The sequence below is a fragment of the Pyrus communis genome, chromosome 13, assembly GCF_041283825.1.
Source record: "Pyrus communis isolate YQ-2024b chromosome 13, ASM4128382v1, whole genome shotgun sequence".
Taxonomy (NCBI): domain Eukaryota; kingdom Viridiplantae; phylum Streptophyta; class Magnoliopsida; order Rosales; family Rosaceae; genus Pyrus; species Pyrus communis.
Genome location: NC_142577.1, coordinates 14,042,668 through 14,064,198, shown reverse-complemented (window position 1 = coordinate 14,064,198; position 21,531 = coordinate 14,042,668).

Here is a 21,531-nt window from a genome sequence, read left to right as displayed (position 1 = left end):
CATTTTTGTTTTGTGTATGGATGGTTGTCAAATGTGGATGTGTAATGTAGAGATTGTCTATATATATATTAAGTGGGAGCAACAAAATTGTGAAGCTTTCATATATTCAAATTGCCCTTCTTTCATAAAAATTTAAAAAAAAAATTCATGTAGTCTAGTTGGTAAGTTCATTATTTTTCAAAATATATTTTGGGAAGTGTTATTGGCACTCCAAAAATCTCATTCTACACTCCTTACTAGTATATTTTTCTTTTTTATTATAGAAAGTTTGGAGTGTAGAATGAGATTTTTGAAGTGTTAATAACAATTCCCTATATTTTAACAAAAAAAAAATATATCTAAAATAAGTAAATTAAAACAACAAACAGAAAGGTAAAAAAAAAAAAAAGCGCTAATTGGCACACACACATAAGCGTGTAGCAGGATGCTAGTTAATAATTAAAAGTCATCTATGTTCACTTTGAGTGATTAAAGAAAGAGCGTTTCCATGGGAAAGAACCTCCTTAATGAATATAAGATTTTCATCAGGCTGATCTTGAGCTGCCATCCAAGCACGGATATCGTTATAACACTTATTTGTGTTTTATCATATAGTGAAAGTTAGTTTTAGAGTATAGGCAATTTTAGAAGAATTGTTATATGCAATGGCGGAGTCAAGATTTCCGCCAATATTTTATTCATATGGGGGTGCAATAAAAGATCAACCAAAATGAATTTTGGCCCTTAATATACAGACCCCTAAAACCTTTTGTGAATGAAAAAAGCTATGAAGATCAAAATTTTAGATTATTCTAGTAAACCATATGATATAGCGTTGATAAATGGGCCACGTTTTAATGATTAAAAAACTAAGACCATCTCCAGTCACAAAAGACTAAAGATAACTTTGGGCTATGTTTTACCCTCTAAAAACTAATATTTTAAGGGAATTATTATTAGCACTCCAAATTTCTTATTCTACACTTCAAACTTTGTATATTTAAAAAGAAAAATACACTTGTGAGGAGTGTAGAATGAGATTTTTGGAATGCCAATAACACTTTCCTATTTTAAAGGTTACTTTGTGACTAAAATTTTGTATCTAATAATGCAGGGCTATATTTTATTCCTCTTATATATATTTTTAAACTTTTTTGGGCCAAATTTAACTTGCTATGGTGCTACTAAGTACTACGGTTGAGTGTATTCATCTTCACTTGTAAGTGAGAGGTCTTGAGTTCGATTCTCGTCAAAGACGAATTTGAACAACATTATTGACAGCGCATTATGAGGCTTATCTCACTCTCCTATCCCTTTAATGTAGCCTATGACCCTTAGTTGAAGATGGCTTACTGTTTGTTTGTTTGGTGTTGACAATTTAGTGGGCGAGGGAAGGTTAAACTAATTACTTGACCTTGCTTTGCCGTTGCAAAACATGGAGTCAAAGCCTGGGTGGTCTACCATGCAATGCAATTCAAAAGATGGAAAACACTTTAATATTCATTGTGCTTTCCTCATCCACGACCACGACTAGTAGTTTGACCAGTTTTTAAAACGTTCCTCATCCTTCCACGCAACTCCCAACAATTTCAAAGGAATCCCTCCTTATTAAGAAACCTCGTTGAGAACTGCGACGGAGTAAACGTGATGGACCAGCAAACTAGGTGCCGGATCGTGATCCCCACTTCGCGACCCAGCGTTCCGTCTCCGGTTCTTTTCGTTTTAGGGGTTTGACATTTTTATAAAGTGAATGAAATTGTCGACCCCATTTCTATTTCGTCTAAACTGTCCAAAATATTACTATTATTTACCTTATGTGTTGGTGGTCTTATTTTTATCAAAAAGATATTACAAATGTAGTATAAAAAATATAATAAATATAACTTTATTGTTTAGCGCTCGATTATTTTTCGCTCATCAAACAACTGCACAACGCAGCTAGTGGTTGAATTTTTTTAATTTATGCGCATATGACGTTGACCTTTAATATTCTAAACGCGTGCCATACAATTTGAACCACTCGTGAGACAGCTCCAGATTACGTCAAAACAATATAATGCATGGTCAAGTGAAGTTAAGAGGGCTTGGCAAAGAAAAGTTATAAATAAATAAAAAAAAAAAAAAAAAAGAGGAATTTGATGTATGGGAAATGAAATTTGAGAATGAGAATTCCTTTCACACGTTTGATGTATCCATAGTCCATACTTGAAAAGTCGGGAGAAAAAATGTAATGTTAGAGAATGGATGGGAAAACCAACTAATAGTAGATTTGCTTTTCCCTATTTTTTTCATCATTTAGTATGAACTTTTAGTGTTTATTTTAAAAGAAGACTAATGAAAATGGATCTGCAATTTTTTTCTTTAACCAAAAAAACGTAATGAATTTTTATTAATGATAAGAACAAAAAGAGTGTCCTTGATCTAGATATACGTCCAGAATTAACACGTGAGTTCAAGATGGTAACGACGCGATGGTATATCAAAATCATACTAGACCCAGTATTTCAATTAAATACATAAACAAAGTTCCTAATAAATAATGCCCTAGGCTTGCAATGTGTAGTATTGAAATAAAAGATAAATAAAGACAAGGGACCTAGTCACTCTAGATGCTCAACCCCAACACAACTACCCTTGAAATCTCACGTATCTAATGATACATGTCAACCTGCAAAAGTGGTACTACACCATAGGAATGCTGCATCGGGCAAATGTCACTAGTAAGGGAATCCTTGAAATATGACTCCGCCTTTAATCAAATAGTTTCAGCTGAGTCCAACGAATGTGCCTGTGGCAAGTCGATTTCACCCAAAAAGTTTGGGATTTGGGGTTGGGTACTCAAATAAGTTGCAAAGTTCGTGTGAGTAGTACGTAGACAAACTATGGGCTTACAATATAAACTAGGGTTTACTAAACAGGCTATGTTATACATCCATAAGTACTAATGTTCATCGTCTATTTCCTACCACAGGCTTCCTAGCCATGATAACAAATCCTCAATCGTGTTTCTAGTCGGTCGCACATGTCATCTCAAATTCTCCTAGATCACTAATCATCCCTTCCAGAACTACTCTTTAAAATTCGACAAGCCTGAATCATTGGTATCACAACTACTCAACGGAACCAACTAGGAATAGGATTCCAAACTAATTCAATGGAATTGTAACAACCTGTCCTAATTTTATGATTTTATTAATTTAAAAATAATGAATTGACGAAAATGCCCTAGAAGTGAGTGGGCTAACTTTAATTGACTGTCGTATAGCGACACATATGATCCATTCTTTTAGCCTATCTGTGTAGTACTCGACGTTGTGAACGCATGAGTGTAGGCAGAATCGAATTTGAAGTTATAACGAAGATTTTAGGAATCACTGAATACCGATGTCAAATTAATAATTGGGAAATTTTATTTGAACCCATACAACCTCTTTTCACACCCAACTTATTATCTACACCCATATTATTTTTAATTGAACTATTAATATGTCTTTAAACCTAAGCTTACTACCTAAATTACCCTCACAATCACAATTCAATATATAAATTTATCTTTACACTCATTTAGAAAAAGAAAAAAAATCAAAATCAGTGTTTTGAAAATCATTCAAGGCATAAAGACAACAATATTTCTCACATATTTGTCTCATGCTTAATCCTTCTTTTTTGCTGATTTTGCTCAATCCCATATCTGTTTTAACTAATCTTTCATCAGTTGATTTTGCTTAATCCCATATAGATGAATAAAAAAAATTTAAAAATTGAAATCCCATATGTTTTTATTTTATTTTTTGTTCAATCAGTATGCATTTTTTGCAAATGATCAAAATTGGATCATCAAATCCCTCCAATATTTAATACAAAATCCAGAAGTTTCACATGGTCCGTTGGATCAGCTTTTCCTTCATGTGATCTGAAGTTTGAAGAACCCTTGGTTACTTTGAATCCATAAACAATAACATAAGCATCTAAGACCATTTCCAAAGGAGATGTCAAATTTAAAATTTAAAATTTAAATTTGAAGGCTTATGTGGCACTTTGACATCTTTTAAAGTTTTACTCTCCAACCGATATGTCAAATTTTAAACATAAAATAAAAATTCATATGTATTTTCTTTGCATTGGGAATGAAAAGAAATAAAAGGAAAATGCTTTAAACCAATAAAAAATAATAACATTTAATAATTAATTAAAATTTTTGAAGGTGCTGTCAAATTTGGTAGCAAGGGGGAGAGATGTCATTCCATGTCATGCCACATTAGATTTGGCTTCTTGGTTGAAAAACATTAATGTTGTCTTTTGTTACCGTTATTGTTAATTTAGATATTTTGACATCTTATTTGGAAATGCTCTAAAAACTCAGAAGTAACATTGAGCTAGTACAAGCATAATATTGCTGCACCAAAGGCTTATGCATTTTCAAGGAAGATAAGCAACGTAATGAGAGTCTTGTAACTAGGAAAGAGGGAAACAAGGTTGGAGCGTTTTTGCCAACTCGAAGTCCTAGAACTGAAATGCAGGTGTATAAGTACATCTCACAAGAGAGTAGTGAGAGTCTCGGCATCCCTTGGAGTAGCTTTGAGCAATGCCCCATCTGATGAAATGTTGTTGTCCTTTGTTGGAAAGGAACCAAATTAACCACACATTTGGAGGCATTGTGTACTGGGTTGCTGATCCTCTCTCAAATTGGGTCCGAGGCAGGTTAACTTGACTTTTCCATCTTCACCCAACTCCACTACCGTAATAGGTTATCCCAGATTAAAATGCCAAGTTTCAGCCATCAGTATGCAATGAAGGCGCGACACGTTCCTAGATGGCAGCAAGAAGTAGATTGATTCTTATTGGGTATATATGGGTTTATTGATAAATTTTGGTTTTATTGTTCATTTCATCTTATACTTGATGGTAATTATGTAATAGGATAAGAAAGACAATTCATATTTAAAGTTTAAATTGGGTATATAAAGAAGTTATATAGATTCAAATAAAATTTTCCTTAATAATTTCATATTTGAGGAATATTTAGTCTAAATTTGCGAGCCGCGTGGGGACCACATCCAACTCTTCCCCGCACTTCCGTGTCTCCCTTTTTCATGGAAACTCTCCCTTTTCACTCTCTTTCTCTCTCTTCTCACTATTTTTCTCCCTCACATCTCTCCTGCTCTAACTCTCTCGCTTTCCAGAAATCACATATCATAACCACTCGGTTCCAAATTAGTACCAATGTGTTCTCCTCATTTTGAGCTTCATTTTCATATAAAGATCATCCATTTTGGTTAAAAATTGAAGAAGTTATGAATGTTTAAACTTTACCCAGTTTTTTGGAGACCTGCGCGGCTTTCAGGTCATTTTACAGTCAAACCACAGCGATTTAGCCATCAAAAAGGCTACCAATCTGTTTTTCTCCTTCCGAGGTATGATTTTGGTTTTTGAACCACTCAATTTCGTTAAGTATTGATAAAGTTATGGACGTTTAAAGTTTGTCTAGTTTTCTGGTGAGTTGCCTAGCTTTTGACGGACCAGTCGCATTTCAGATCATTTTCCAGCCATCTTTGGCCACTTTTTGAACTCCACAATCTTGTTCTACACTTTCCTAGCTTCGTTTTGATATATTATGGGACAATTTTGGTTGAGAAACGAGTGAGATATCGCTGTTTAAAGTTTATCCAGAAAATCCAGCTATTTCTGTAGTTTTGGCGATGAAAAAAAAAAACCTAACCCGGATCCAAACCCATGACCCATTGACCCTGATCCATTTCAAAATTTGGAGGGAGTATTCAGTTAACTTTAACGGAATATTCCATCTATTCCGTTAAAGTTAACTATTGACCGTTAGTTAACTTTTGTTGACTTTTTCAAAACTTTATCGGAAACCTCTTATGCTAATTGCGACACCCGAGTCCATTTTTGGCATCCATTTAGTCAAATTCCAAATTTTTAACGTAGTTGACCGCCGGGGCGGCTTAGTTGACATTTTATGAAAATTTGCCCCAGATTATTCTTAACATATTTCGACGTGCTGATTCCGAATCTGTCGTCCATTTCTCCAAATTCAAAATTTTTAATTGAGTTTTACTAATGGGTCTCTATTATGCTTAGATACGGTTAACATTGGCAATCCGTATTTACTCGTTCGAATGGCTACGACATTGCAAGTATGTATGAGTGAGTCTTTTCTTTTATATAGTATATATATTTATTAGTTTCCACATATATATTTATTAATGAATTTTCTACGTGATTGCCATAATTAAATTGACGATTATAAGGAAATGTCGTATTGTTGGCAAATTATGATTAACCTATGGGATGCACAGGTAAGCGGACTATAGGGAATGCCTTAATTATATTTACGGCTCAGAAATAGTATTATATTGACTAGAATTGTTGAATTATTGTGGCATGATCATATTTATGTTATATGATCATCGTGTGCTACACTGGTTAGTACTCACACGGGCCAGGGTCAGTCTTTATGTGTATGTTTACATCGCATCGTACACTCACTTTAGATCCATTGTAGGTGCTAGTCCTGTCCTAGATTGTTGTAGGCAATTAGGACTCGTATGTGACATGCATAGCGCCAGTCTTCACATGATTGTAGTACTAGAGCATAAATCATTATTACACCCTGTCCTGTTCATGTCAGCATATCTCTGCATGAACTCGTGTGTTAGCATATGTCGATGAGCACTTGATATTACATGTTCAATTATGCAAGATATGGTACCGGTTATCATATGATGAGCACTTGATATTACATGTTCAATTATGCAAGCTATGGTACCGGTTATCATATGTTTTATAGATGAAATATTGTGATTTTTAGTATTTATGATATATTTGGAAACTATACTTGTTTTACGGCGATGAGTTATTACGTTTTGAAAAGGTTCTTTATTTTTAGTCCCATTCACCCTTATTTTTTGCGCCTCCAGGTTTTAGTAGCAGAGCTTAAATATTGACGAGGATTCTTAGCAAATGTTGGTATAGGAGTGTACCTTCAACGGTATAATTCTTATCCTACCTTTACTGTAATGTATTTATGCTTTGACATCACGTGTGAATTGGGTTCACTCCCACTCACATGTGCACTCTTGCATTTAGGCACTTTTAGGTTTAAATTTACTCTTATTTTTTACATCACTACACTTTATAACTTTGTCACCCTTCGGGTGTCGGCCAACACAGCTCGATTCGAGATCCAAGGGGGACATCCCGGGTCAGGGTGTGTCAGAATCATCGGATATAGGGTTCAGACCAACTTAACAGAACCATGTAAGAGTAGAATTCCATACTAGCTTAATGGATTCCCACTAGGAAGCGGTCGCCCATCACAGATTTACGAAGGATAATCGCTCTTTACAACCCTAGGTAGGCAATGATCACCCATCACGGATATACCAAGCGTGATTACTACTAAAATGCGTGTTATTCCCAATGTGAATTAACTAAGTAAGACTAAGGGCTAGTTTGATATTGTAATGCTTTAAAAAAAAACTGCTTCTGCTATGCTATAAGAATAAACATCTATAAAATAAAACAATTGGTTGTTTGGTAAACTTTTTTTTATAAAAGTATTTTCAACAAAAAAAACAGTGCTTCAGTGTTTGGGTAAAAGTTTATATAAAACTGTTGTGGTTATATTAAATGACTAAAAGGGATATGTACTTAATCTAATATAATTTTGTCTTTGTAACCTTTTTTTCTATAACTTTTATTTATAAATTTTTATTTATTTATAATCCTTCTAGAATTTCTAGAGTCATTGATCACACTTTTTTTTCTTTCTATCTAACATTCCCTTCGTTTCTCCATCTAACATCTTCCCCTCTTCATTGGGTTTTTCTCTCGTTTTCTCCACCTAACCTTTCCTCTTTCTCACTGGGTTTTGAAGTGTTTTTCAGGGAGAGGGAGAGAGAAGGGAGCGAACCTACAATTTGAAGGATTGGGGATTCTGGAAGATTGGTTATGCAAGAAGAAGATAAGGATCAGATTAGTCACCTGGGCTTTCCTAATTTGAAGAAATATGAAAAAGTAGAAAATTTTATAAGGATCCAGATGGGCGAAGCTTTGAATTTGGGGGCATAATCGGATTTACAGAAGAGCACATGAGTATGTGCAATCTGGGCAAGTCCACAATGCAAAAACGGAATCTAAATCCTAATCTGATCTCCCGGAAAAGATGGTGGTGTTTTGTTGGTGTGGTTTTTTTATCATGGGAGTGGGAGAAAACAGACGAGAGATGGAGGAAGGACGTCCTTCCAGTTGGTATGATGTGTAAATTATTTAATTGTTTAATGTCATTTTGGGTGCTTGAAAGTTTCATTGAAGGGCTCAACGCCTCTGGGGAAATTAGGTTTGTGCAGAAGTTGTTGAAGCACCAAAAGCTGGTTTTTTAAATCTAGCTTTTGCTGCTTTGGCTTTTTGACTTTCTTTTCGTCCAAAATTGTGAAAAAAATTGATTTTGGATGTTTAACAAACGCAAAAAAGGAGCTTTTTTTTTATACCCGGTTTTTTATTTATTTTTAAGCAGCACCAAAATGGTACTAATTCTTATAAAACTAGTTAGTCATCACCCATTGCGTATATATTAAGCATGATCACCTCTAAAATGCGTATGGTTCACCTTGTAATGGATTAATCGAGCAGGACCATGGACATACATATAATAGTGTGGTCCGCAAATGCGGATTAACCAAGCATGACCAATCCTTGTGATACTAGACAATGATCACCTGTCACAGATATACTAAGCACGATCACTCCTAGATTGCGTATGGTTCCTCAATACGGATTAGCCAAGCAGAACTATAGGCATATGCATAATAATATAGTCCCCCCATCCGAATTAACCAACCATGATCATCGATTTACCACACTGCTATGTGGTGCAGCCTCATTATCAACATCACATCAACTAAGCATGATCTACATAGTGGTACACACATACTATCGATCCCACATGACAATCAAGTATCTAGTCACACAGAAGTACAAGTTCTAAGAAATAATTCTAATATGGTTACCGACTCATCTCCTCGTACCAAGAATTACACATTATCATTACTCTCAACTCTATCTCTAGCTAGGTAGTAATGTATACTTTAATAGAGCATTCTTATCATTATAATCATTTGATAATCTATGTAGGGACAATTAACAAACTACTCACCTTGCGTCCAATGCAAGCGCAAATGTGAAAGCACGTTAACTGTAGCTCATAAATCATTTAAACATAATATATCAAGGTATATAAACATTCTTTAGCTTACTAATTATCGAATACATTTGTTGAGAAACCCAACAAACACGTAAATCAAGGTAAGGTTCCACGTGCATGCAACCTGAAGTGAGCATCACCAAGGATGGCACGCCGAATGTATGCCCACTGGGTTCTATCAGGTTTCTAATAATGGTAACTTTGATATCCAAGAATGATAGGAACATGTTAACCAAAATTCAACACATGGTCAAAGTGACCCATGCTAAGGTCTACAATCGTAATTATTTCAATCCGGAGATTTCACACATCCGATTTTTATTTGTAAATCATAAGGGCATCACATTACTTACACAACCACATATTATGATTTCATAGCTAGAGATCCAACGGTCGGTCTACGCTTACAACAAAGGTCAAGTGGCAGTCAATTATTGAACTATGTTTTGATGGTCGAATCTCGTCAAGTTGACAGCAAAAATGGAATCGGGGCATGAAATTTAGTCTAGGAATCAGATCACTGGCTACGCGCCATGTATGTGGTGGCCGGCAACCAAAACCTCGTCAGATTCGGACCAACAACAAAATGTACTCAAAGTATACCAAGTTGTAGATCTTGGAAAGTGGAGTAAGACTTATACCTTGCCGAAGCTTGAAAATAGCAGGAGGACGATGAAAACCGCCTTAGAAGTCACAGTTCACTGAAATTTTGTGGTGTCGTCGAGCTGTGGTGGCTGTACTGAGGAGTGATTGGGACCCATTGATCTCCTCCTGTGTTCTTGGGTTATCGACTAGTGGTGGTGGTTAACGAGCCTGAGAATTGTCGAGCTTTGACTTCCACAAAGTTTCTTTTTCCTTGCTTTATCTTTATTTATATTAAACTTGATGGGCTTCACTTGCCTTACAAGTAATACAAAACCTATAAAAATGATCTTCTAAATCACATGTTCACTAGAATTTATACAATCATATTACTAATGATAATAACTGCAACAATTTCAAAAAGCTTTCTTATCACTTACTAGGGGGGAAGGAGGGCCATGTGATTGTTTTTTTTTTGAATGCAATGAGAAGTTGGTCAAAGAAATTCAGATTGGGTCAAGCCGATCTGTGGCCCAACTGCAACGTACATAACTTAAGGGACTGGACCAACTCAGTTCACCTGCTTTTAGTTAATCTTATGCAAAGCTCGCTACAAAATATAAAACACATGACATGGGGGTAGGGATGGGCAATGGTTATGGCGGACGGGTAACTGCGGTTATTTACCAATAACTATTTATGTTCATACCCGCATAACTGTTTATCCGTTGGGTAATTGCATAAATAGTTATACTCATATCCATAACCATTTATAAACGGTTAACCATACCCATAACTATGTACCTATTTAACTATAACCGTTTACCCATTTAACCATAACCATTTACCCGTTTACCCGTTTTTGAACCTGTTTATCCTTTTTTTACCCATTTACCCCTTTTTCACCTATCTACATGTTTTTTTTTTTAAAAAAACTTGAAAATTACAAAAGAAAAATTTGTCATAATTTTCGTTTTTTTTGACAATTAAACACCATTATAGGTACATTTTAGCATGTATTTCCCAATTGTACTCATTTAAGTCCTCATACAATTCCAATAATTGAAATAATAGTTTGCGAACGATATTTTTCTGCTACACCCTCGCAAATCTTTAATTATAATCCATATGATTACAACGTAAAGCTTCTAAAAACAAAAGGTAATCATTATCTTAAATACTATATGATTCAAAATTGCAAAATAACGCGAATTAACTTTGTCAGTTGTAACTTTATGGTAAAGTTAAAGGAACTAAAAGCTTCTTTCTTAACTTGAACATAATTAACCAGATTCCAAAAGTACAGAATATCAATTGGTTCACAATCTTCCACATTTTTCAAATATCCCACAAGCACTTTTTTCCATCGACATTTTCTCCTCCAAATAATCAAAACCAACAAAAAATCGTCTCAGGTTCTTTCAATTCCAACTTCATGGCAGCAAAAAATTGACGTTAATTCTAATCTGATTTTTCATTTACGGTTTTTAATTTTTTTTTTTTTAATTTTACATATATTAAATTAAATGGGTAATGGATATCCGTTATAACCGTGAGTAATACTCATAACCAATGGATACCTGTTATAACCGCGGGTAATACCCATAACCGCCCATTTAAATTTTACGGATAAATGGTTATACTTATAACCGTTTATTCATCTAAACGGTTACCCATAACTATAACCGTGAACTTTAAATGAGCGGGTAACTGCGGTTATCCAAATCCATGGGTAATTTGCCCATCCCGACATGGGGGCTCCGACAAAACAGTTGGCTTTCCGTTTAGGTTTTTGCTTAACCAAATACATTCAACAAAAGCTAATAATTCCTTGAGTAGTGAAGATGCTTTGAAATTAAGCAAAAACATTTATTTATCATTAATCTTCATAAGCACTTAAGTGAAATGCCCACCTACACAAGCAAATTAAAACCCTTTCGGTTACTTAATCAAGCGTTAGAGTTTTTACCAACTAAATCTTAATCTAATTATACAACCCCTTCTCTATCTTTGTCAATGGAGAGCCTATGCTACATAATTGGTTGACATATTGTTGACCCTAAAAATTACAAAACCTACGTGGCGCGCAGGCCGAGTAACTAATAAGCTAACTACGTCCTTCGGTTGAATGCGGGGCGTGCCAACTCGTCGGCCGAGCCTGGTCGAGGAGTAGAATTCGTTGATGTCGCGTTGAGCGCGTCGTTGACTTCACTATCTTGCGATTGCGATCGAGGAAGGAACGCTCTCGGTCTCTGGGTTCTATAGCCTGAAGACAAGGCTACTAATTCTGCGGAGTTCACCAATCGTCGAAGCCTGATTCGGTTACTGTGATTATATTCGTGAGAGTATAAGCACGTCGAATCGAGACCAAACTATATGGGCACAGGTACTCAAATGTGATGTATGTCTTGATGGTAAATGTAGTTCGGCCGTCGGAATGCCGAACCCTGAAACTTACTCGCGAGTATCCAATCATAAAATCACTCGGCGTCCAGTACGCCGAGTAACACGATTCGTAACACCTAACAACGCCAGGAAGGCTAGCAAGGTGACCTCTACCAACAAGGGCTCGAAAACCCTTCTCGGCCGAGACTTAGATAGGTAACCGGCCGGCCTAGACGCAGTGTTGTTTATCCAAACTAAAGGTGCTTCTCGGTCGGCTGATTCTGCGGTAGCAGTGCTGTTTATCCAAACTGAAGGTGCTCGCCGGGTGCCTCCACAATGCTGTTTATCGAAACTGAAAGTGTGTTGGCAGAAAAAGAAAAGGAAAAATCTCAAGGTATTTGAGAGGTTTTGCGCAGGGCAATTGTATGCTTGATTGAAGATCCTTTCTCGTTGCATGATTTCTTGTATTTATAGCACCTCATTCCTTGAATTGCATCCTTATCTGGATTGGGAGTCCTTGTCCTGTTTCAACTCTACCTCGAACAAACCTACTCCTACTAGGTTTTGAACTTTCCCTCTTTCGAGGCTTTATTCTTTGCCGGCCGGGAATCCTGGTCGCTTCAGGACTTCCTCGACCCTTTTATGTTTATTTGGACTACTTCTTTGGATAGCACTCGACCGACCCTACCAACTGGCCTGAGACTTATTTACCTGGCCCATAGTACTTGACACACCCTTGGGCCGAGCAAAACCTGCTGCTCGGCCCAACAGTATTATTTTGGGCCAAAACATTGCCCCCTTGCTTCTGAGGTCGACGACTGTCAACCTTTTGGTCGGGCCTCGACCTTGAAGAAGCGGAAACGCCTGTTGCCTTTTGGACTATTTTCCTTGATGACCATTATGCATATTTATGACACATGATTGCACTCTTCTCGTTACCCCCAACGTACAGCCACGTGTCGATTCTCTGTTGGTCTTAACCACTTTCAATCATGACCCTCGAAAACGTGCATCTACCGAAGCATCTTTTCCTAATTAATGCATTAAAACCGCCACCGCACGCAATCGTGCGTCCTAAAACCTCAATCCTATCCTCGCAGGTTCCCAAAATATTCGAAATGATTGGGACCTTTTCCCGGTTAAATTTCCCCCTAATTCGAACCAGTGCTTTTCGAATACCAAACGTTTGATCTTCACTCTGAAAGGCCTATAAATACCCAAACTTTTGCCATTTGCATCCCACGCCTTCAGAAATTTTGAATCCTTCATTTTATCATTCTTGATTGTTCATGCAAAGCCTTCAAGCCCTTCTTCCTGCAACCTCCTCTTTTAACTCCAAATATTTTCTTCCATCAATGGCCTCCTTTATCTCAAAGCTTTCTGACGAGTGCAGCAAATGCAAGGATTTCATCGATCAGAGCGCTATCAAGACGCTGCGATTCGAAAACGACATAGCCACCACCCACCAGATTTTGGGTCCTCTTTTCAAAGACGCAGTGCCGTCGTCCATCACCAACCTTCTCAAAGAGCAGTGTTTAATACCCCTACTGCAGGGGTTCGATTGGTCGAAATGGACTCTGGCGCGGCCTCATGGAGCCTGGCCCTCGACCACCACAGCTTGGGCTGCCTGGGTTGACCGAATGCGCACCTTCTTCGACCAGGAGTGGAGGGCTCTTGGTATCTATGATGCCATCATTCTTTCGACCATGGAGATTGCCATGGATAAGGAGCTGCTCATGGCAGCCCTAAGTTTGTGGTGTTTGGTTACCAACACCATGATCTTGCCTTTCGGCCCTCTCGGCCCCACAATCCTCGACATTTCGGCCATCCTTGGGACTTCTCTAACCGGCCTTCCCATTGATGCCGCCCTCTCCGGATGCCCTTCTTCTCTCGACCTGAAGGCGTTATTCGACGAACGGGCCGTCGAGACGCTTAGTCGGGGCGACCGGGAGCCCTCAAGGGAAGAAGTTCAGAAGCTCCACAAGAACTTCTTCAATTATAACACTCTCATCCTTCACTTCGCCGGCCGAGGCAAGGAAAGTCTTAGGAAGGGAGAACACGAGGCCTTCCTCTTCTACTGGTACAACAAATTCATCTGTTGTACCAGGTCAAACAAATGCTTGGTCGAGAACATGTCGGTGGCCCAGACACTGGCTAATGGTTGCTCCTTGGCGCTCAGCCCGGCTATACTTGCCAACCTCTATCGTTGCTTGGCCGAGGCGACTATTAGCAAGATTGACCCGTACCAAAACGGACCCCTCTGGGTATTCCAACTCTGGTTGCAAGTTTACTTTTCCACCATTCGGCCCGAGGTTCCCGCATTCCAGCGCTCGGCCGCCCTCGATCTTCAACTGGCCTCTCGACCGGCGCCTCCTCACCAAGCTGACGAGGTCCTCAGACACTTCTTCGGCCTCGACGTTCTTTCGGACGACGAGTTCCTGATGTGCTGGCGCCAGAAGTACCCCGCCTCGATCAGGCTCCCTACGGCAGCGTGGGCCGAGTCCGAGGATGCGGATATCCGTCAACGCTGGGGGTCATTCGTTCTGGCTCGCGATCTTCCTCTTGGTTGCGATGCGTGCCGAGCCAGCTGGGAGGTCTACCATCCCCACTTTGTCGCCTGGCAGCTTGGCTACCTCCAAGGCTGCCCTGTACCCCTGCTTGCCTCTCGGTCCCTCTTGAGTCGAGGGCGTCTTTCTGGTTCCTCTGAGAGGGAATGTAAGACGTCGGAGCAGGAGTTTCAGGAGAAATGCAAGAAATTCCGGCTCTGGCCGACGGTTCCTGAATCTTTGGGAACCGATACCTTCGGGGACTGGTGGGAGGAGTACACCAGCGACTTCTTCGGTGTCTCGGCCGAAGACATGGTAAGCAGAATCTTCGGCGACCCGCCCAGACCAGCGCCATCGGCCCAACCCAAGGAGTCGATCCAAGGTATATTGTCCTTTCGTTCTTTGTATTTCAATTGCTTGTCCTCGGCTATTAATTACTTTGCCATTTCAGGGGGTCGCGTGCCGAGGAAGGTGGAAGTGGTCGCCGCGGTGGCGAGGTCGAAGACATTGGTTCTCACGAAGAGGACCATCGCCACCGAGCAGGCAGTCCCCGCGAAACGCCCCAACCGAGAAGCCGAGCCGAAGGATGATGCTCTTCGTCCTTCTAAACACGTCAAGAAATTGGCAAAGAAGGGCGACCGGGAGATCCATGTTGTTCCCAGTGATACCACAGGGGCAACTGCTCCTGCCGGCTCTCCTTCTATACCGGCTGCACCGGCTTCTCCAAACCTGATTCCTTTAGCCGTCTCCCTGCTTGGGACCCCGGCCGATCCAGTCGTCGTATCAGCTCCAGCTTCGGAGCCGGTCGTGGCGCCTGCCGTGAGGGAGTCGGCTGCACCTGTCGAGGCACCCTCCACTCAGCGACCGACGGTCTTTCTGGAAGAGGTATAATTCTACTTCCATCCTTTGTTTCTTTAGGCTTCTAGTCGTAACAAAAAATTTTCCTTTTCAGGACGTCGAGAGCGAGAGTGATGAAGTCTCGCTGGAGCGCCGTCCTCGACCAGCCAACTCTCCTCCCGTCCATCCTTTTCCGGTGGTCGAGGCGACCGCTCAACCGCGTCATCCTACGGCGGATCGCGGAAAGAGGCCCATGGCTGATCCTGAGGCAACGGTCGAAACGCCGATCCATCCGCAGGATGAGAACCTCCCCATTCCTTCGCAAGAAGTCTCTTCGGCCTTTGTAAGTCTTGTTTCTTTTGCGTTGATCTTATCATGACGCATGTTCTTAAAGAACTATTAAATGTCAGGTGCCCGAAGGTTTATTTCACCGAAAATTTTATGCGCCGACGGGCGTTGTCTATATTTCCTGGCCACCGTCATGGCCATCGAATGTAGATAACCTCCATCGGTCGCGTGAATTGAGAAGCGGTCTAAGGCACTAGGCTCGGTCATTAAGTTCCCTGGGTTCGAGCAATGACCCAGAGGGCATGGTCGAAGTTTCCTCTCGGCAGGTCTAAAACAATCCCTTTGTTATGCACTATATTACGATGTCTTATTTTTCTTCACAAAGTTTTCCTTTTATGTGTAGCCATCGTGGGAAGTGGAGCTCGATGCTCTTCTTTAGAGCACGACTGGTAAGGCCAGCTCTTCTGCTGCTCCTGCTGAACCAGCGGGGATCATGCCCGAGGCCCAAGCCTTCGTGAAGCTGCACGAAGTCCTGTCTCTTTTTGCCTCCCAGGTTCTGCGATGCAAGGGTCTTGACTCTGTTGGGGAGTGTCTTAATGACCTTGCCAGCAGCGGTTACCTGAGCACGGAGAATATCTCCTTCCTCACCGACCTTCTAGAGCGGACTCAGCAACACTTCAATATTTTTGAACGAGCGCTGCAGGCCGAGGATGAGTTGAAGGCGGCCAAGGTCGCGCAAGAGGCTGGTCGAGTGGAGATGGAGGAAATAAAAGCCAAGAAAGCGAAGCTGACCGAGTTTGATCGCCAGATTTCTGGCCTTCAGCGTCAAATTTCTGACCTTCAGCGGCAAAGGTCTGCTGCCGCTTCAGAGCTTGAGAAGGACTTCGAAGCCAACAGGGCTCAGCTGACAGCCTTCGCTGCCGGCGCACGGCACATCCAGCAACTGCAGGTCAACAAAAAGACGAGGCAGGCTGAGATAATTTTGAGCGAAGCGAAGTGGCTGGAGCTAAAAGCTGGCCTTGAGACTTTCCTCCCCTCGACCCCTTAGGAAATTATTTTTGTACTTGTTCTTTTGCTATCAATACAATGGCTCTTTTGCTATCGATACAATGTTCTTTTACTCTTTCATTTTCCATGTAATTGGATAGTATTTTTTTAAAAACTTTCCATTAATTGGCAATTTGTGAACCGAACCCGTCCGATCTCTGAGATGATATGCCCCCTTGCCGAGAACATTGTGAACGATGAATGGCCCTTCCCAATTCGGCGACCATTTACCAAATCGGGGGTCTTTAATCCCCATGGGCAACACCGTTTGCCAAACCAATTCTCCTTCGCCGAATGTCTTTTGTCTTACACGCTGGTTATACGCTCGTTCGGTAATTTTCTTTCGTGCTATCAATAAATTACCCTCGTCGATTCGATCTTCTTCTAAGTCTTCTAATTCTTGTCGCATCGCTTGACTATATTCGACACTGAACAAACTACTCTGCTCGATTACTCGTAATGAGTTTATACTCAACTCGACCGGTAACATAGCGTCGTGTCCATAAGTTAACGCGTAAGGAGTGGTTCCAGTGGTCGACCGGGGTGAAGTTTGGTATGCCCATAACGCTTCATTTATCTTCAAATGCCACAACCCAGGCCTTTCTCTTATCGTTTTTTCGAGGATACCGATCAGCACTTTATTACTTGCTTCGGCCTGTCCGTTTGCCTGAGGGTAATATGGTGTAGATTGCTCAAGTCGGATATTCAGACTTGCCGCGTATTCCTTAAACCTATCGACCGTGAATATGGTGCCATTGTCAGTTATGATCATTTCTGGTACGCCAAATCTGGTCATAATATTCTCCTCTACGAAGTTGCATACCTCTTTGGCCGTTAATTCGGTATATGATCTTGCCTCGACCCATTTGGTGAAATAGTTAGTCGCCACAATTATCCACGCGTGTTTTGCCGTCCCTGATGATGGCGTGATTTTGCCAATTACGTCCATTGCCCAACCTCTGAACGGCCATGGTTTAGTAACCGAGTGGAGTAATTCAGCTGGGGCTCTCTGCACAGGTCCATGAATTTGGCATGATATGCATCTTCGTGCATATTCGATGCAATCTTTTAATATACTTGGCCAAAAATAACCGTGCCGTCGAAGCAACCAGCGCATCTTTCGTCCGGATTGGTGTGCCCTACAAATTCCTTCGTGTACCTCGGCCATTGCTTGGGCAGCCTCATGTGGGCCGAGGCATAATAGCAGTAACCCGTCCTCACCCTTGCGATATAACTCATTTTGATATGACACGTAATTCGTGGCGAGGACCTTCGTTCTCCGATCGTGTTTCCCATTGGGGTTATCGAGGTATCGCAACATCGTTTTTCTCCAATCATCTGGTTCCACTTCGACTACACATACTTCTACTGAGTCTCCTCGTTCCAGTAGGGATGGGAACGACATCACCCTAGTGCGTATTACGTGTTCGCGTTGGAGAGTTTGCCGATTGATCAAGGCTAGGTACGATCGCAGACTTGTGGCTGCAATTCGGCCTAGCTTGCCCTCCGTGAGTTGTGCTCCGGAGACGATCTGGGCGAGTTCTTCGGCATCTGTGTTGTGAATACGTGAAATATGTTCAAATGTGATCCGTTCGAATGACTCGGCCAGGTAGGTGGCGACCATGTGATAGGGCGCTAAAGTATAACTCATGCAACGAAACATGTCGTTCAGTTAGTTAATCACAAGTTCGGAATCACCGAGGACGAGAACGCGGGAGGCCAGTAGATCGTGTAAAACGTGGAGGCCGATAATGAAGGCTTCATATTCGGCCTGATTATTTGTGCAGCTGAACTTCAACTTGAGAGAAAAATACCATCGGCAGTGGTCAGGCGACTGAATTGCAATACTGACACCTGCCGAGGTCGAAGTACTGGAACCATCGAAATGTATAGTCCAATGACTATCGCGTGTGGTGACTAAACCGATGTCGACGTCGCCTCCCTCAAAACCATAAGGGGAAAGGTGATGGGCCAAGAAGTCGGCGAGAGCTTGCCTTTTGACGGCCTTTTGGGTTACGTACTGAAGGCTGAACTCGGATAAGGCGAGCGTCCATTTCCCGATTCGGCCTTTGATGATGGGCCGAGTGAGCATGTAACGAATTACGTCCGTTTGGGCGATGACCTGCGTAACTGATGGGAGCATGTAATGCCGAAGCTTGGATGCGGCAAAAAACAAAGCTAAGCAAAGTTTTTCGACCGGTGAATAATTGAGCTATGGTGAATTCAGATTTCGGCTAAGATAAAAGATAGCTTGCTCACGCCCTACGTTGTTATCTTGCACGAGGAGACAACCAATGGATTCAGCGGCTGCCGAAATGTATAATTTAAGGGGTTTGTCGCGATAAGGTGGAACTAGCACGGGTGAGGTGGAAAGGGCCATCTTGATTTACGCAAATGCAGTTTAATGCTCTCGCGCCATTCAAATTTGTCGGTATCCTTAAGTTTAAGGAGCGTAGAGAATGCCTTCATCTTACCGGCCGAATTGGCGATGAAGTGGCGGAGGAAATTTATCTGCCCGAGTAACGACTGGAGCTGTTTCTTTGTTGTTGGAGGTGGGGCGCTAATGATGGCGCGGGCCTTATTTTCGTCGACTTCGATGCCGCGATGGTGCACCAAAAATCCTAGGAAATTACCGGCCGAAACACTGAAAGCACACTTGGCCGGGTTCATTTTGAGATTATTCTTACGCATGCGAAGGAACGCTTGCCGCAAATCATCCAGGTGCGTTTGGCGGTGTTTAGACTTTACCACCACATCATCGATATAAACTTCGACGATTGTACTGATTAAGTCATGGAATATCATATTCATGGCTCGTTGGTATATGGCGCTTGCATTCTTGAGGCCGAATGGCATGACTACCCATTTGTAAGTACCAAGTGCCTCAGGGCAGCGGAAAGCCGTCTTGTGGACGTCGGCTTCGGCGATGAAAATCTGGTTGTAACCCGCATGGCCGTCCATAAAAGATAGCAGTTCATGATTAGCCGCAGCATCAATTAGCAAGTCTGAGATTGGCATTGTATATTCATCCTTGGGAATGGCCAAATTTAGATTACGGAAATCGATGCAAATGTGAAGGGCACCGTTTTTCTTCAACACTGGGACGATATTGGCCAACCATTCAATGTACCGAGCGGTCCTAATAAACCCGACTTTTAGAAGCCGAACTAATTCTTCTTTAATGCCGAGTTGTACCTCGGTCAAAAATCGGCGAGGGGCTTGTCGGAAAGGCTTACACCCGTCCTTGATGCGTAGCTCATGCTCTACAAGGTTTCGATCGAGGCCTGGCATTTCATGGTAGCTCCACGCGAAGCAATCTCTAAATTCCTGGAGTAACTTACGGAGTTCGACCTTCATGGACGGTGGGAGTAACGAGCTGATAAACAATGTTCGAGGATCATCGGCCGTGCCTACATTAACTTTTTCTAATGGGTCTTTAACCTGGGGCCGATGGTCTTCGAGTTTGGCTGGTGCGGCCTGAACTTTATCAAAAGATAGAACGGGGCCGTTATCTGCTTCGGCCAAAAATTCGATTAAATTGATGCCGGAATTTGGGTGTTTGGTAATGGCGTACCAATGGGCCAGCAGACGTTCCATTGTAGATGAAACCGCGGCCTGACGCCGTTCTTGCTTGGTGTTATCAATCATCGGCATTGGTGACTAAATCTGCCAAGCCAAGTCTCGTCGAATCCTGTTGGACAGTCTTGGCACCAACCTCAATCACTTTCTGTACCGAAATTCTCGTCGGCCGCCCATCCTCGTTAAGGCCTTGGAGGGTGATGTAGCCAACGTGATCATCGTAATAGCGAGCCTGAATCATGTTGGTTTCAAATGGTTGGTTATCGGCTGGGTGGACTACGACCGATTTGCCATCCCAAAAGATAAGGACTTGGTATAGTGATGAAGGAATGCAACTGGTTTGGTGGATCCAATCGCGGCTGAGCAATGCGTTATAGTCTGTCTTGGAGTCAATAATAAAGAACGCCATCATAGTGATAGTGATACCAACGAAGCACTCCTTTGGTCTGAGACTTGTCACCAACGAAGCTGCTCATAGTGATACCTGACGGAATGAGTTCATTATCAGAACGACGTAAAGCCTTCATGACGGACATTGGCATAATGTTGACTATGGCTCCACAGTCGACAAACACTTTAGAAATGGGAAATCCTTCGATGTGAGCCGTGACGTACAACGGCTTCAGGTGTTGGAGATTAACCGAGGGGGAACGAGGAAACAGTTCGGCCAAAGCCGCCTTAATGTTGTCCCCGTTTCGGACTTCCCTGTCATCATCATTTGCGACGAAATCTACTTGTGTTGCTTCCTCGGCAACCACGTCCCCGTCCAAGAAATTTGACTGGTGGGTACTTGGTTGGAATTCAGCTGGTAGGACGTGAACCATACTGATCTCCATATGTTCAAGGACCGAGGGACCCATCGGATTATGGTCGTCGTCTTCTGCAGATGTAACCCTAGTATCAGTCGGCGGAACATCCTCAATCGAACTTTTGAGTGCCTCGGCATGAACTGGCATCTGAGGCGTGTTGACCAAGTCGAGTCTGTTTTGACTATTTTCCTCAACTATGTTTACTACCGAAGATTTATGTTGGTCCTGCGTTATACGAGCTCGTTCTTCATAGGCG